A 13,204-nucleotide genomic window follows, 5' to 3' on the forward strand; every position below is an offset into this window, starting at 1 on the left:
AAACGTGTGAAAGATGCTTGTCCTTATCTAGGACGAGGTCCAAGCCTAGAGTTATAAAACAAAACACTTATCGGTTATCTACGGGCAGTGAAAGTGTCTGAACAATTTTGCAGCGTGACAACCACTTATTTTCTCACTTGCATGGCTAAGAACTGGCTCAGCCCAATTTGGATAAACCTTCCCCCAAATTCAGGCACGGAACACACGCGGGTGTCAGCTCCCAGGGGAACGAGGGGGGGACGTCTCTGCGGTTGAGAAGAGAGGGTTAGCAAATAAAGCGCCTTCTTAAGGCTACTATGGCTGCGGCGACCCACCAGTGCTAAATAGTCCGCACCGTGTGCCTGAATGCGGCCATCCCCCGGCAGGGAAATTTCCGCCAGCGGAGGAATCGTGGCTGGGGTGGAGAAGGGAGTTGATGGCAAAGGCGGACAACATGTGGCGGCGCAGGGGGACGGCAGGAGCACCCGCACTCCGCGGCTGCCAGCTGGGAGGAGGGAATCCCCCGTCTCCGGGCGATGGGTGTTTGTGGCGGCGGGAGGGAGGCCGCTGGGACGGCGCCGTGGGAGCGGAGGACGCCCCCCCCCAAGCCGCTGCACGTGGGGAGCCGCCGAGGGCCGAACCCCGCGATTCCACGTGGCTGGGACGAGGCGGGATCCCGACGGAGCGGGGAGCCGTGCGGGAGCGCGGGGTGCCCGGCCAAAGGGACGAGCCTTTCTCCGCTCACGCTGGCGCTGCGCTTCCCTGGTTATTGTCTCCTCCCCAACTCGGCCACTTCCCCTAGTTTCCAACTTCATTTGTTTCGGGCGGGCGCAGAAAAGTGCAGCAGAAAGAGGCCGGCTCCCGCCGTGTGGCTCCCCCGCCCCTTTCTCCTTCCCCTCCTTTCTTCCTCGCTGCGTCTGTTTGCACTTTAGCTGAGCCACTAATCCCCCGAGAGCGCCTATTTGTAGTGAAGAGTCTCTATAGGGGGCGAGGCCGGCCCATGTGGGTTTGTGTCATTGGTTTGCAAAGAGAGACCCCGCCTATTGCCCCCCCCCAAAAAAAAGCAAAAAAAAAAAAAAAAAAAAAAAAAAGCGAGCGAGCGAGCCCCTACCTTTCCCAGCTACTCCGCACGGAGAGGCGGGGAGGCCAGTGCCGAGCCTTTCCACCCAGGGAGCAGCCGCCAAGGACTTTTGGGGTGTTTGCTTTTTTTTTTTTCTTTTAAAAGAGCCAAGTTGAAATTCGCATCCTCCTCGCTCCTGCGAAAGAGTCTTTCCCGCGGCTGCCCCCATCCCCACTTGGAGCAGCCGCTCGGAGGAGGAGGGGATTAAGTTTGTGTGTGTGTGTGTGTGTGTGTGTCATTTTAAGGTGGATCTCAGGCAGCAAGAGCCCCGGAGAGAGAGAGAGAGAGGAGGCGATCGATAAAGGGAGAGATGCAGCGCTGAGAGGAGAAGGCGGCGGCGGCGGCTGCAAGCTGGGGGGCTTTGCTCCCTGTGGATATTTGGAGCCAAGGCAGAGGTAAAAGGGGGGGGGGCAGGATATTTGCAATGAAGGGCTGGGTTGGTGTGCGCTCTCGCCCTACCTGCAGTCTTAATGTTTGTGCCCGTGGTGGTGCCCATGTGTTTTCGCTTCACTGCGCCACACAGAGCGGGGGGAAAAAAGGACAAGGGAAGCCTGAAATCTGAGGACATCTTTGGTCATTCCACCCCCCCACCCCCACCCAGCTTTAATCCGCCTGGAGAGAGCCCCTGCTATATATATCTATTTACAAATTTACGGGGGCGGGGATGTTTGCAGTTCTAGTTGCTGGAGGATGCAAAACTACCAGATCCAATTAGAACCGGCGGGGGGGAGGGGGGATATTTCCCCGTGCCAGGGGTGTGTGCGCGCGTTCGGTGTGTTATTGTGCTGATTATTGTCTTGGCTTGAAACATCGGTGCGTGTGTGTAATGCCCCTGCGATTGATCATGCATATATATGTGATGCAGACTTCGGAGCACGCAGGGACAAATATGGGCCAGTGGCTCAAGCCAGCGAGCGAGTTCAAGCCAGCCGAGGTAGTGCATATATATTTTTTGTTGTTGTCGTTCGGGGGCGGAGGGGAAGGGAGAATGACAAATCTTTAAATTGCTGCTCTCGTCCTCCTCAAATCTCCCCTTTCCAAGAAGCTCCCCCAGTGCAGCCGGAGAGTAAGTGAAAGACGTTAAACGAGGTGAAGTGGAAATCTTTTGTTTCGCTGGGCTCTGCATTGTTTACTTAGTGCTGAGTATGATGGACAACATCTGCCAGCAGATTAGCAGGGTTACCCACGGTTTGCAGGGCTGCCAAAGTCTCGGCCAAGACAACGGCGGGGGGCGGGGGGGGGGCGTTTCTCACTCAGCCTTTAATATAGCCTGGCCTGGGACTTCCTCCTTTTGCCCACACGCTGGAGCCTGCACTTCACGTCTCCTTTCCTCGTGCACTTTTCGGTGCACTTGAAGCCGCAACCGGAAAGTTTGCCTGGTGCAAACAGTCGTGATGCTAACAATGGCAGAGTTGGGTCGTGGTGGGCGTGGCGCGTCGCGGCTCTTTTATGCATAATCCTCCCGGAGAGGAACGTATTGATTTGGGGGCTTGCTGGAGCCGTTGCAACGTGGACGCGTTTGGTGGACCTTATAAAAGCAAGGCACTGAATTTAGTCTCTAAGGTGCCACAAGTACACCTGTTCTGTTTATAAAACAAACATTTCCAGAGTTGGGGGACGGGGGGCAAGGGGTATGAGCACCTGGAGGGAAATCCGGTTCATTGGCACAGGTACTTTGGAATCAATCGAGTTTGAAGGGGAAAGCCTAGGGCTTGTAAATGCGATAGTGACACGTTCCATCGGCTTCGTTCTGGAGGGTGGATTGAAAAACTCCTTTCCGAGGAAGCGTCCTGATTAATTTCCTTGTAACGTTGCAACGTAATGCAACACTTCTACTCCACATGGATCGCTAAAGCGATTGGAAAGCTGGTGCGCCTGCAGTCTAGGGTACCGTAGAGCCTACCCTACCGTACAGAGTGGGATTGTAAACAGAATAAGGCTTCTTACTCAATAACTGGCACGTAGTTAACAGTGCTCCGCGTTCAGCATTTCGGCGTGCCTGCAGTTTGTGCCTCACAGTCTGCTGTGTGTGTGTGATTTAGAAGCGATCTTGATTGTTTGGTATTTAATACCCCTGGCTATCCTCAGCAGCCTCAGTAACCATCTTTTGGTGCTGTTGAAATGAAAATTAGAGACAGTTTTCCAGAATGAGATGCCTGAATGTGCTGGGAAAGGGTTTCACCTTTTTGATAAATAATGCACTGAAGAATTAAAATGCAGATCAGTCACTTTAGCAATTCCTTCGTACACATTAGGGGTTTCTGTGTTTATATATAATATTAATCATCTTCCCTGGACATATACCTTTTAGAAGGAAGCAAAATTATTAAATTTAACTTGTTTGTAGTACAGCAACAAAGTTTGTGTGTTCTTTTGCACTGTTTTGTACAATAGAAGATGCTTTCTGTCCCACTGTACGCTAAGGTTCATACATTATTTGAATTATGTTCCATATAAGATCTACTTTTGTTTTATTTTTCTTGTGTGTACTCACTACAACTGTTATAGTCCTAGGAGAAAACAAATCTTTTTTTTCATGTAGTTTCCATAATCTTTGGACAGTGAAATATCATTTTAGTTTTTTTCCTGTTGCTTAGGGTTCCTGCTTATATACATGGAGCTTTAACAATTTTATATTGTGCTTTAAAGCAAACCTGTGTCTCAGCCTTTGCAGAGCAGCCGTGTGTAAATGTGTGCGGATTAAAGCTATGCTGTATACTTGAGCCTGAAAGAGCTTGTTCTTTTAACAGAAACTAACAAGACATGGAACTGAAATAAAGAGTAGTCTTTTGTCTTTCAACAAGATTGCACCCCTAAGGTAAATCCTGGATGTAGCTTAATGTATTACATGTTGCCTGAGACTGTGATGCTGTCCTTTTTATTACACAAGGAAGAAAGTGTAAGGAGATGAAGATTTCAAAATAAAATAAGACAAGTCATTTCTTCTTTCAAATATACTTAGAGTTGCCCTTGAAGTTGCATGCAACCTATGAATACATTTAGCCCTAATTAGACCACTTTAATTGTTCACACATGATCAAATATAACATAACCGAACAAAATAAACAAACATGTACGATTCTGTAGTGCATTGAGGGATATTTTATATATGTTGATCATATATTTTTGGTGATATTAGTGAAATAAATAGAATTAAAGATGTCCAGTGCTTATTAGGCTCTGTGACCAGTTATTTCCGTAGGGGAGGCAGTTTATCAATTGGCATAAAAGTGCAGTTATTTCAGATTTGCAGAAAAATATCTGTACTTTTTAGTTTATGCAAGCTTAGTGAATACAGTAAATGGCAGATAAGTTGTCTAGTGACAGAATATTTTTGTTAGTCTTTCCTTCACTGGATAAGGGCGATGCCTGCTTCACCATTCTTTAAAGGTTGCTTCAACAAGCAAAACTGAAGACACACTCCTATAATGAGACTCTGTTCAGAATACTATGAGGCATTTATGATTATACAAGTGATTGTTGTAACACAGGCATTTCACTTACTCGTACTGTAGTAAAAATTATTTTTAGTGATTTGTATGTGTTTGTAATCTTTTAGTACCACAAAGCTGATTTGTCTTCAAACTTCATAGAGTTGCCAAAGTGAAGGGATTTGTACAGATAGCCTTTTCATCTTAAATAAGGTCTTATATGTTTTATTACTAAACTTTTTATCAGAAGGATGGCATAAAATGGCTATAAGTGGTAGTATATGACATCTTACTAATAATTGATATGGTCTGTGAAAAACTTGTATTATTAATGCAGGGCAATATTTTTAGACAGGAACTCTTAGTTTTGAAGGCTTTTGTAAAACACTTGTTTGTCATTAGTAAGGTGTAGGGGTTTGCTTTCATGGTTTTACAAATACACGTTAGTTAATAAAAATTATTATGTGGTTGAGTGTCTTCACTTTCTTGTATCGTCAGTGGCTACATCTTTATTTGCGTTCTGATTTTTAAAAATAATTTCTAACATGAAATCAAATATGGTGTATCTGGTGAGGGAGGTAAAATGTACATGTTCAGAAAAAGAATGCAGTCACTTTTAAAAACATTTTAATGTTGACCGTGGGAAGTAGTTTGTCAGCATAGAAAATGTTTTTCTTGTAAAACTTTATAATGTAAAAATAATGCCATTTTTTTTCTTTTAAATGATGAATTCATGTCTTACAATCAAACCACCAGGCTTTTAAAGCTGGTTTTCTTTATGGCATATGCCGTTTAGAATCCATGAGGTTCAGTCAAATAGGATCCCTGACACAGAATGACATCCTGCAGAGATCTAGCACCAGAATGCTATTTGCTAACAGTGCATTCCTATCATGAATCAGTTTTGAAGGCAAAGTTGTACCCTTTGCACTTATGCTTTTCCTAAATGGAAAAAAATTTAAAGGAATTTACAGTAATGGTAGAATGGTAGCAGTAACTTTCATTTTTAACACTGTCATTTCAGTATAGAGAAGTTGTCACCATAATGTATGTGACCATGGCCTGGGTCCCAGTGTTAATAATCTTTGTATCAGTAAAAACATCAACCTAAATGTGCTATGTCCTAGACACTGGCTACAAATACACATTCATTAAGTCTGTGGCTGGTGAAGGAAATTTGTCTGCCAGACTGGATACAGTTGAAATAACACTTCTGCAGTTCAGCTAACATTTCTGTAAGAATGTGTACAATACAGTTTTTTAAAGTAATTGAATCAGGAGTTGCTTGACCCATTGGAAAGGGTAAGTTAATTTTAGTAACAAAATACAATACATTTTTTTGGATGGCTTGTATCAGCCATGAAAGTTGGAAATAATTTGACTTGTGCCAAAGTAGTGAAATTGTGCTCCTATAAACTTACACTACTGAAAACTTTGCTGTGGGCATGTTAAAATACTGGAGTGTGATGCTGTTGTGAAAAATTGTAACAGTCTGCTAGGTCTTGCATTTTATATTTGTTCAGGATTCCTTAAATTATACTGTATCTGAACTAAGTTAAATAATTGTGGAATATATTAAGTAATGATGATCTTTACAAAATAGGTCTTTCCCTAGATGTTTGATGCTAATTTTGATGGAATATATGAAAGAACTGGGTGAAAGCTCTTTTCTAATATATTCACAGTGTCATTTGTAAGACAGCATTCGATTATTCGTCACAGTTTCAGAATAGTATTCTGAAGGGTTCAATGTGTCTTTAGTTCCTGATTTTAATGGAGACTAACCAAATGTGATCAGTGGCTTTTCAGTGATAACACTCTTAATTTAGGGCCATTGAAGTCAACACTCCCCATGGATTTTTAATAGAAGGATCAGGCCCTTCAACCTTTTTGTCCCATCTGTACATCCTGTATAAATACATACCTGTCATTTAACTCTTTTTATGTAAATTACTATTCCACTAAGGGCATTTCGTTTTTAGGCTCTGAAAGGAGAAATGACATGAGGATTCACATATGCATACGGAATGTGCAGTAGGGAGAGAGGAGGGCTATTGTTAGCGTGGAATGAGCATAGCAGAAAACAAGGGGCAGTTTAATCCCTCTTCAGTCTATCTGTAGGGAATGGGGTGAAATCCTGGTTCCAGTGAAGTCAATGGGCAATTTGCCACTGACTTCAGTGGGACAGGATTTCACCCTAGGAATTATAATTCTGTTGACAGGTATTTGTACAATGTTACCTGGCACTTTAAATTCTGATTCAGAAGCACACTTTGTCACTTTCATGCATATGAAGTTCTAAACGAATGTGAAACAAACAGAAAAAGGAATAAGAGACAAGTATTTCCATTGCAATCCGTGGTATTCTTCCAGCAGTAGAGAGGGGAAGTAAAAACAGATAAGATGGGTTTTAAGGGGAAGGCTGAAAAAAAGAAAAGTAAAGATAAAAGTGAAATATCCTGTATGAAATGGAAGTTACTGAATTCAGGCCTTGAAGGCTGAATCCTCTGTTTATTGACATTGAGCAAGGTGAGGAAGTTTGCATCATCAGTGTGCTTCAGCCCCACCATGGTGAGAATATCTTTCAGTGTGAAAAAGTAGTGTGGTCTCCATGCCTATTCATGTCTTGGCATTTCTGATGAGACTGCCAGAAAGGGGCCAGACAAAAATCCCCCTGGAATTCAGTTGTAGTTTTGGGTGTGTAAGGACAGCAGGATCAGGTCAGAAATTGGCAAATTTATGTCAGTTGTGATGGTGCTTTTTATGATGTTGATACCCGTCTACTGGGAGTTGGACCAAGAACACAAACTCATTTCACACAGGCAACAATTCTAGTTAGGACCAGTCCTGCTTGTATACATGATGATATAGTTACTCTTTTCTGTGTTTTCTACCCACATTCATTATACTATGGACTGTTTGCTTGCGAACAGGCTCTGTTTACCCAGGACTAAACATCTGTTGCTGTTTTTTGCCCCACCCCCGCCCCTGATGTCATAATCCTGAGTGTGTGATGTCAGGTAGTTTATCAGTAAATGATGGTGATGTTGCAGACAGGAGATTATGATTTATCTTGGAAGAATAAACAGCAGGGAAAGACAAACTCAAACAAAATCCTGTTTTCGTCTTTTTTACTAAAGAAGGGGGAGTAAATGTAGACAGCATAAGGCTGCAGATAAGTAAATGTTCTGAACTAGAATTTGTTACAACTTTTTTTCAGGAGACCATCAGCACCTCTTTAAAGTCTCATTAGTTCATGGTTGTGCAATGCTTTGAAAAGTATACATTGCTGTGTAAGTGGTAAGTGTTGTGTATAGGCCACATCCCTTTCTCAGCACACTACCTGAGCAGCTGGGCTATGCGCTGTGTTCCCTGTGTTGTGGGTGATGGGAAAGAATCCTTTTCCATTCTCCCAGGCCATGGAGCCCTCTGTAGGAGCGCTTCGGATATGTCTTTTGTGCATTTTGGGTCTGTGTACTTGCACATTCAGTGGCTCTGCTTCCATTCCCCCCCCCCCCGCCCCACTCCCCGCCTCCAGTGTGAACAGATGACCTGCTGCTGCTGATTACAACTCCGTGGTACACAGGAGGTTTGCATCCATATGTGGCCTCCACCAAACATACATTGAACAATATTAGTTCCATTGTGTTCAGGCCCCTCTGTGACTTGAAGGTGGGGGTTGGGTGCAGATTTGACTCTCTCTGCGCTACATTTAATGCCCTGCTTGCAACAATTGTGTTCGTACTGCTAGGTGAACTTTGCTATATACTGCTCCCTTCACATTACAAATTTTGGGGCTGATTTTGGTTGGGTAACTTGATCTGGTAAGGGTCTTCTTACAAATAGAGCTGGTTGAAAGAAATCAAGGGGTGGGGAATCGTGTTGATGGAAATGCTGGCAAATTTGACATCATTTGTGCTCTGTTGTGTTTTGTACATGCCTGGCTTTTGTTTTCTGACTTTTCCACAGGATTATTTTCAAAAATTAATTAAAAAAATTAATTTAAAATTAGAACACTTTTGAGGAAGAAATACCACCGTGCGACTAAGCTGACCTGATAGAGAATTTGCACATAGATATGAACTTTTCAAAAGGTTAACAATGGTTAGATATGCAGTTTTGGTTTGGGCCCATCTCAGCTGGTTACATGACAGTTGCACATACAGACTATATATCACATGAACAGAAAAACCACTGTTAGCTGCATAACCGATGGTTTCTGCCCAGTAGCAAAGCTGTGGTGACCCAGAGGATATCTATTAGTGGTGTACCAGTTGCGTCTCTCAGTCCCCTTAGTGTAACAATTTGCATTAAAAAATTGATAACAGAGAAGTATTTTTTTTCAGCACAAGAGAGCATCTTTAATAGCTGCAATAAGCTGCAAAAATTTACTTGTAAAACTCCTTTCAGTTCTGACCTAATAAAAGAACAGAAATTGTATGTGTACTGAGTATCTCATGTGATAGCAATATGGTTTTTTGAAAAGGGCGTGGGAGTCAGGAGACCTGGATTCTAATCCCAATGTTGCTATTTGTTTGCTCTGTAACCTTGTTCGAGTCACTGGTTGTTTAGATTATCTGTCTGTCTCATGGGCTGGTTCAAACTAAAGATTTTTACTTCAAGTTTATTGACTGCTAAATAATTAGAGGTACTTAACACATTTGCAAAAGTTTGGGACAGGGTGGATAAAAATCAATGATTAAAAAATAAAATCGGATTTTTTTTATTTAAATGGGATTTTTTTGCTAAAATGTTTTTTGAGGAAAAAACCTATCTAAAGATATTTTTTAGCTATAATATAGCTTAATTAAAACTATCTCATCATGGAATAGGGATTATAAATTTGAATTCTATAGTTTGAGACAATATATTCATGTAATGTTTGTAAATGAGTTCCAGTAGTTCATGGATTAGGGACCCAATCTTATGGGGTTCCAGGGGCTTCTGTACAGATTATTTAGGTTAATCTTTCTATCTACCTAATGGGACTCAGTGCTCAGTCTCGAAGATACCATCAGAGATGCTTAGTTTTGCAGTTCTTAAACTGTGGATTTGTGTCTCCAGAGATAACATGCTTGTTAACAGCAAAAATGTTTTCAAATAAATAAATAAATAATATATAGAGGTGAGAAATAGTTAAATAGAACAATTTATTCTCCTCCTAATACAGCATGGCAAGAAAATCCTCCAAATATTAATGATTAACCCATTTAATTGGAGATAGTTCACCTCCCAATGACTTCATAAATGTCTGCTTCAGTTACCTTTGGTAAATGAAATAACCAAACAGTCATTCATTTTCTGATATAGCCGTAAAACTAATCTGAAAAGTTTTCAAAATAAATCACTTTAAAAATGTATAGTGTGTACCTTCTAAAAATGAATCCTACATCTATCTCTGAGTTGTAAAGAATATGTATTGAGGTTAAAATAACAAGAATGCCCGTTTATGTAGAAATTCATGATTAAATCGAGTCTTCCTGTCTAGTGATTTAAATCAATTTGATTTAAATCAAATCCACCCTGGTTTTGTGAAGTGTCTGGACCCTCCCCACATGTTTGTTCCAGCATATGAACATTTGTGGGTTACTTGGGGACAGATGTGTGGGGAGTATCCAGACTAGCTTTTACAAATATGTTAGGTACCTTGAGTTCCTAATTTGAGGTAAAAAACTCTAGTGTAGTCATACACTGTGTATTCATTCAGGCGTAGCATTATGGGGCCCTGATCTCAACTGGGCCCTATACAGTAGCACCTAAGTAGGCTCAGTTCCCAAAGGATTATTTATGGCCCTTGACATCAATGGAAACTTTGCCTCACTGAGCCACGCAGTCTTGAGCCGTGTGTGTTGCTGTAAGTATACTTGTTTTACATTCCATTATGTGCTGCACAGAACAGTATACCCCTCTCCCGCTTTGCATGGAGCCCTTTCCGTTTGGTGTGCTGGTGAGAGAAGGGCACTGGGCCACAGGTTGGACAGCGTTTAATGAATTGTGAAATTGTATACTTGGAAGACGTGTATGTGGGGAAACTTATATTAGTCTTGAGTCTTACAAAACCACCTTTTAAAATGTTTTGTTTCATTCCGATTGACCAATCTTTTAAGATACCTGATCTTCGGAAAGAGTGAAAGTTAACGTCTGGCAGAAATAAATGCTGTTTGGGGACTGAAATGTAAATCCAATTAAAAAAAAATCTACAAAAGTCAATAATAGATTTTAATAATTAAGTAAGTTTTTAGGTTTATTTGTTTGAAATGAATCTTCCTTGACTCTCAAAAACACAGAATTAGGGCAGCGGCTGTGACAAAGATCATACACAGTTCGAGCCTTGTGCTTCAGTGGAGCCTCATTTGGGTTCTGTGTGGGCACAAGGGTCTGTCTCTGCTGAGTTGGTTGCAAGATTGGAGGCTCCTAGCTTCACCCCTTTCTCTGAATGTCCTTTTTCACAAAAGACATTGTCTCATTTGGACAAAAGTGTGAAATGCACCAGAGGTGACTGTTAGAGATTTAAAACAAATAGACATTAGAATAACCCCAGAGACTTGATTTTCAAATACAGGACTCTGCAGTCGCTCTAGCATGTGTAAACTTGTGTAATGTTGTCAAACAATCAATTGCTATTTATTTGCGACAATGCATACCAATTATTACTTAACTAGACCCCTGAAGCACAGTGTGGTTAGAGAATGTGTGCAGTGGAGACATAATGTTTATGAGAAGCCAAGTGCTTTAATGAGACTGGGAATAATGTAGAATGATTCGTTGTTACCAAAAATAACTACTATTAAATGAATGCTGTCCGGTATATTTTTAGGCCCTGATTCAGTTCTGAAAATACAGCTCTCTTCTGTGGTAAGCAAGTCTGCACAAAGCCACAGGAGACTCTAAAATGAGCCTACCTGGGTTTACTGAGGCCATGTCTACATTTACAAGCTGCTTTTTTGTTTTCTAAATAAAGAGGCAGCAGGGTTTTGTGGGTGAGGAAAGAGCCAATGGCGAATAAGAGGTTGGGGCCATGGAAAGAGATGCCCAGTATAGGCAGGACAAGGAAGGAGCTGGCAACAGTGACTTTTTCTCCCCCACCCCCTCAATCAACTTCAAAGAGAGGGCAAAGGAGAGAGCCCCATCCCTATTAATAGCCAGAATGGTAGATGGGAGTATAGAATACCCATACGTCACCCATCGGCTTGGAACGGAGCTTTCATCTACCAGGGTGAGGAGGAAAGGGCTTACAGTGCTCTGTCCTCCCGTGTGTGACAAAGCCTGGGCGATAGTCATCTTCCCTTAGTCAGCAGGAATGGGGTAGATCCCTTCCCTCTTTCCCATCAGCTAGGACGGGGACAATAGGATTCCTTGCTGTCTCCTAGTGCTTTTCTGGGATGCTCTGTCTCTGCCTTCCCCCTCCCAACCAGCTGCGGGGGGAAAGGGGCACTTTCTAGGGAATTGTTTTGGCAAGCCCCCTGTCTAGGATCCCAAGTGCTGTAGAACTGAACTCTGGCTGACTGTAATTATGCATTGCTGTTGTAAAGTGTTCAGCTGGTGTTAAGACTTTTATGCTTCCCGTTGTATGGCCTAGAAAGGGGAAGTCCCAGGGCTCATATTTGAAATGTGTCTGCTAAACCGCACAGCCCTACCAATGCCTAATTTTGTATTTCAGAGGAACTTTGTTCTGGATATTGAGCAGAGACTTTACCTGCCCTGCTGTTCAGGCAAGATTTGTGGGGGGCAGGGGGAAATAAGCCTGTGTAATTATGAAAAATCAGACGAGTTCCAGCACATAAAGAGACTGTTTTTAACATAGCCTTAAGAATATGGCCTAAACTGGCAAAAGGCGTGAGCATCAGAATTATGGCTGAAATTCTATCTCTAACCCCACCCTGCTGTGTTTAGTTATTGCAGAGGTCTCTGAACAGTGGGTGATTTTTTTACATAGCATGTGTGCTGTAATACCAAGTGCAAATAGGGTAGGTTAACAACAGGTTTTCCTCTGTGTCAGTTTCTTGGTTTTTATCAGTTTACCCTTTAGTTTTATTTGTGTGTGTGTTTGTGTTAGTTGGTGGGAAAATGTAAATTTCTCTTTAAACATGTGCAACACTGAATACAAGAGACCCTTTACAAGGGATAATAAAAAATAGATTTTTGCACTTTTATGATGTAAAAACTTTTCGGTGGGATTGGCATATGGAGAGAATCAGATACCAATTGGTACTTTGATCCCAGGCCATTTACCCCATCTGAAACTTGAGCAAATATTTTAGCCCAAATATTGGGAGTTGTATTGAAAAGTCGACAGATCTAAACTAAAGTTAGACTAATCGGCCCCAAGATTAAATTCAGTCTCTTATGTGTAAAAGTGTTTCATCTGGTTTCCATGCTCTTGCAGAATATCTGAAGCTTCTGTAACTTGTGTATGTTTGCTGTATGTTTTAGCCGATGCCACTAGTACATACTATATTATGTGTTCAGAAGTGTTAAAATGCAGCACTATGGGTGAGAGTTTACATACCTGAGAGTCAGAAAATGTTAGGTGTTAGGGTATCCTCATTAACCATGGTTTTTCTCCTTCCTTTTTTAGTGTATATTATAATAGGGTCTTTCATTACGTGATCTCACAACATATATGAAATGCAGGAATACAAAATATGTGTAATGCTAAGATTACAGAAATAAG

The 13,204-nt window shown here is 42.0% G+C and overlaps 1 protein-coding gene across 4 annotated transcripts in view; it reads left to right on the forward strand.

The window, feature by feature from the left end:
- The first annotated feature begins 1,077 nt into the window (after window positions 1-1,077).
- CTBP2 (C-terminal binding protein 2) overlaps window positions 1,078-13,204 on the forward strand; it is a 224,409-nt gene continuing 212,282 nt past the window's right edge. For 3 of the 4 annotated variants that reach the window (XM_074959179.1, XM_074959180.1, XM_074959178.1), the window contains exon 1: window positions 1,078-1,494. The gene's annotated coding sequence lies outside the window, so the exon portion shown is untranslated. Of the gene's footprint in view, window positions 1,495-2,012; window positions 2,034-13,204 lie in introns of those variants that run through there. The other variant, XM_074959181.1, reaches the window with a different exon arrangement.

This window comes from Natator depressus, chromosome 7 (assembly GCF_965152275.1).
Source record: "Natator depressus isolate rNatDep1 chromosome 7, rNatDep2.hap1, whole genome shotgun sequence".
NCBI lineage: Eukaryota > Metazoa > Chordata > Testudines > Cheloniidae > Natator > Natator depressus.